Source organism: Diplotaxodon limnothrissa, linkage group LG14 (assembly GCF_057381915.1).
Source record: "Diplotaxodon limnothrissa isolate DT_005_m linkage group LG14, D_limnothrissa_male_GT1.1, whole genome shotgun sequence".
Lineage (NCBI taxonomy): Eukaryota > Metazoa > Chordata > Actinopteri > Cichliformes > Cichlidae > Diplotaxodon > Diplotaxodon limnothrissa.
In genome coordinates, this window is record NC_140609.1 from 12962788 (window position 1) to 12968185 (window position 5398).

Genomic DNA, 5398 nt, shown 5'->3' on the forward strand with positions numbered 1-5398 from the left:
TTTTATCATGCAAAATAATCAGATCGCTTAAGTTCATTCTGTAGCGTGACAATGACCCCAAACAGAGCCAGAGTAATAGCTTCAGAACATGTACTGAATGTGCTTTATTAAAGGGTTTTTATCAGACTGTGATTTACGTTTACTTCACCTTATGTGTTCATTGTTGAGTAAAAGCTATTGATACCAATTATTTTTATACTATATCCTCACTTCACAGTGAGAATCAAAATCTGTTTCTTCTTTCTTTTGTACTAAACATGTTCTCACACTCTGGAGCCATTTTGGTAACATCTCCAGGCACTTATTTGTCCAATTATTTTTAAGCTATATCTATATTAACTTTAATTTCAGTGATCATAAAAGTTATATACTAGAATAAAAACAGTTTTAAAGTTTTAGAATAGAATAGGATAAACCTTTAATACTGCACAGATGAGAAATTTGGGTGTTACCCAGCTCTTATGGCAAGGGGAATATAAAATATAAAATTGAAAAATTTATAAATTATAAAATTTGCTGACTTTGCACCAAAATGGCTCCAGAGTGTGAGAACATGTTTAGTACAAAAGAAAGAAGAAACAGATTTTGGTTCTCACTGTGAAGTGAGGATATAGTATAAAAATAATTGGTATCAATAGCTTTTACTTTTACTTTTACTGTTAGCGCCGGTGTCCTTCTATTATAGTGATACTAAACAAGGCAGGAAATTATATTTTTATTCTACAAAATGAAATGAATGTATCTACTCTGCAGAAGTGTTTGTGAATTTCAACAGATCGATTAGCTTGCTGCATTATATGTATGAACTGCATTTTTATCAGTTGCAGTTTCACCATCTCAGTGCCTAATGCTTCCCTCTTGTGGTGTCATGGTGGTTAGAAATAAATATGATATGTTATATGAAGTATATAATAAAAGCAAAGGCTTCACGTAAAGAGGGATTGGGACAGCTTTTAAGCAGGGTGACCTGCAGTATCCCACTGATTAACAGCCTCAACTGACACGTTCATGATGACTTTTGCTTTGTTCCCATTCCTCAGATCGATTTTCCCTTTATAAGGTTTGCTAAACCAGATGCTATATTTATGCTAAAAGTGGCCATAAAGAGTAAGGTCAGAAGGAGGAAAGGTAATACAGCAATGAAGAATAAAGGCAAAGTCAAAGACCGATTCCAGCTTTAAAAGCTATCTATGTATTTTTTTGTACATAGATTTATATGAAAAAGATGATCTGATTTCTAGCAGCAAAGGGCACATGCAAAAAAGCATTGGCAGGATAAATTCAGTTAAAGGGGAAAATCAGTGCAAAGGTACAGAAAAATACTTATATTAGTTTGGAAATCAACAAGCAAAGAAATCCAGATAGATGTGATTTTTCCCATTCAATAGTACTTTTAATGTTCATAATTAAAAATGCTTTTGATTAATTTTGTCAGTAGGAGTAAAAGTTTGATGATTTTTTTCTCAGTGTTACTGCTCCATTAATAATAAGTGTTTAATAATTAATAATAAGTGAATCCAAGTTTTACCCCAATGTTTCCACCATTCCTCTCACCTAACCCTCATTTCCTCTTCAGGCCTTGCCTTTCAACCACACACACCCTCTACAGCAAATTAACAATATCTGAAAGTCATGTCCTTAAGAAATAAGAGGGGAAAATCGAGTTAAGACCCAACACAGGACCTGAAAGGTGCATCTAGCCCTTCAGCTGATTCATCTACCGTTTGCTGAACCCTTGTCAGAAATTGTTAGAAGAAGAAGAAGCTATTCTTAAGGATGGGAAACTCTTGATTGATGGAATCTTGAATATAGAAAAGTAACAATGGATTTTAATCCACAATGTAATGCCATTGGGAAAGCATGTGATTGGCAAATGCATCATTTTTCAGGATAGCAATGATCCCCAAAATACTGTCAGTACAGTAAAAGCATACCTGGATAGAAAAACATACAATAGAACAGCATCAGTCATGGCTTGGCCTCCCCAGAGCCCAGACCTCAATATTACTGAAGCAGTGTGGGATCATTGTGACACGAGAACGGAACAAAAGGCGGACAACACCCAAAGACGTGCTCTGAATATCCTTCAAGAAGCCTGGAAAACTGTTCCTGTGGAAATGACAAGAAAACTAGAACTGAAGAATAACAGTTACAATGCCAAATATTGACTTTCAAGCTTGTTATATTGTTATAAACTCTATTTTACGTATATTTCCATTTATGTTTGCACATGTTCAATAAAATCATTGCTCCTGAGGCAACGAGGAATGGCTAAAGATTTCTGCCACTACTCCATAACAAACATCAACTAAAAGTGTTTGATAAATGCATTCTATTTGCTTTTTTAAAAATCACAAAGTGAGAGATTTTTTTTCAATTTAAGTGAGCATTATGTTAATGTTTTAAATGTCATGGCATAGGATCAGATCGCTTCAAAGTAAATTATATTTTGAAATGTACAATCCCTTAAACACTGTGTCCTGATCTTGAACTAATAACTACTGAGATCTCAAGTCTACTGCATAATAAGACAAACAGCACCATTTAGAAAATTTCTTTTTATTGCAAGTATTCTTAATGCTTTGATGTTTTGTACAGATTTTCATATTTACAGTGATAATTAGTATTCGTCTAATAAATAATACAACTGAAAGTCATTCTCTAGCCTACATGTTTAAATATTGCACGTGCAAAGTATGTATAATATGTGCTTGTCCAATAGATATGCTGTCTTAGCAGCTATTTACAATGTTACATAAGAAACAAATGTGGGATCCAACCACCATGCTACTAAAGAGACACTGTGCGTTTCCCCTCCAAAACAAACCCTCCACTTCAGTGATGGAGTCATGCAATTATTCTACTGGGGTGAAGACAGTTTAATTACAGCATCACTGCAATAACAGTATCCATCCAAAAAAAAAAAAAACATCAAATAAAATTTTAATTATTTCTAAATAAGAAATTCGTGATAAAACAGTTTTCCAATTAACCACTACATAACAGTAGTGTCTAGTTCTTATTTGGTAGGAAATGTCCACCAGTGCTGTAACGTTTTCAAAAATAATAGTAAAAGAAAAAAAGCATTTTGATGAAAAACTAAACCAGCGTGACCTACTGTACAAGTTTGTTTAGGCTGCTTTTGCAGCAGTGCTCTTTATAAAGTCTCCAGGGTGTGATAGTAATAAATCATCTGTGAATGAAACCTTTTACACGTTTAAAATCACTTTGTCTGCCATAGGCAAGAAATCTGTTCCTATAAATACACCGTTTAATTATGTGTTCGCATTGCAACTGCTGCTCTGCCAGAAGTGTAGGTAGAGCAAAGTCAACCTATACATTATACATATCCTCATATTTGAACATTCAATATCAATATATTTTCCACATATTGTGAATATAACGCTGAGTGTGCAGAGAGGGAGAAACACGCAAACACCGTGACGAGACAAGAGCACGGGCAGTGTGATGTTACTTCACCTCTAGATGGCACTATTGCACAACCTACAACCTTCTGCATCGTTTCACTGGAATGGATGACAAGTACAGTGCAAAAACAATAACAGGAACAAACTGAGTCCGATATGATATACATATTTATGCCAAAAAAAAAAGCCCGTTTGATCTTGTGTTTCCATGTAGGAACAGGGAAAAATGTCTATATTGTGTTGTCTGGTTCACCTCGGCAGAGTTCTATGGCTTTGGCAGGAGGGTTGAGAGGAAACAGAAAGGGCCTTTACCGCCTGCACCTGGCATGTTTGTGATGAAGCAGCTGCCTCTACTCCTGCTGAGCCTCCTCCCTGTACCTCTGAACCCGAGTGAGCAGAGAGCACCGACGGTCATGCACACACACAGATACTGTACACTTCAACAGACACTGGAGATACAAATGATGGGCCATTTGCTAAACCTGCAGCACACACTGCTTTCTATGTGAAAGAACCATTCTGTGAGAAAAACTCTACTGCTCATTTGATCTATGACCTCTGAAAAACAGTTCATGATTTCCATTACTATTCAATTATAAAAAAAAAAAAAGTACATTCCCTGGGTTATACAGCACTGATATGCAAAGCTTAATTGTATATCTGTAACTCTAGAACTGCAGTATTTATAGTTTTCTTAGTTTAATATTTCAATTTCATATTCTTCTTCTAAGTATAAAATCCCTTTTGTTATATTTGTCTCGTTAATTTAACTGAAATACACTGAAAATTGCTCACAAATTAAGGTTTATGTGTCAATACAAATGCAGGTTTTATTGCTGGGAGCTTCCCGTGATGCACTGACTATTTCTTCTTCCATGACACTAATGTTTTGTCTTTGCTTCATCATTTATGTACTGTACTGTATCCCCAGTTTTCCAGCGAGGGCTGCGTACATTTTGATTGCATTAACGTTTTTATCCAGCCTTTATGTGCAAGCTTGAGCTGCAAAATTCAAATGTAGTTACTGACAGGCCAAAGTGCAACAGGGAAGAGATTAAATGGGATCAAAGGGAGTGGCATTATAAATTCCTTCCTTCCTGAGATTCAAATCCTCCAATCAAAACGGTGCCAGCAATGCAAAGACAGATTTCTTTAAAAGATTGCACACAATAACAAAGTCAGTCGTTTATTTATTAAAGCACTGTTAATAATTTTAGTTGCTGCTATTTCAAATAAATGTTTGGTACAACAAATTTCTCCGTGTTCTGTCTCAGGCTTTATTCGGGCCCTGGTACTAGAGCTATGGTCTGTTCTTGAGTGCAGCAGTGACGACATCAGAGTGGTCCGTCCCAAACCAACTCCCATTGACCCCACAGATAGGAGTTGCATTAAGGTATTGTATGTATGTGCGTGCGTGTGTGTGTGAGAGAGAGAGGGAGAAGGAGAAACTTCCTGGAGCCCACAGTGCCCCAATTTTTAGATATCTACATAATAGTACAGACACAGATCTCTTAGAAGTTTTGCTTTTCCATCATGTTTTTAGCTCACTGGTTACAAAGGTGTTTAAATTGATTAAAATTAAATTGATTCCAATTATTATTAACCCAGGACTCAGAATAGTGGTCCATGTGTTGCTGTGATACCAGCAGCCATGTAGAAAATTCACTTGTGAATATTCATATTTAAGAAACTGGCAATAGTGATTTTGTTAACAAGAAAGGCTTTTTGCTGATTGGTTTATGGGTGTCTGGGCAAATAAGCCTTACTTTCATAAGACTGCATTTTTAGTTATGTTTTTGGCAGAATTTCTCTCAGGAAAGCTTCAACAAGCTCCAGCGTGAGCCTGTCTGTGTGTGTCTGATGCTTGGCCTCTGACAGCAGCCAAGTCATCTCTCTCAGAGAGACTAGCCAAGTGAATACGGACAGCCAGTGATGTGTAAACTGTGTCCTGCCACAGGCGACTTTAAAGT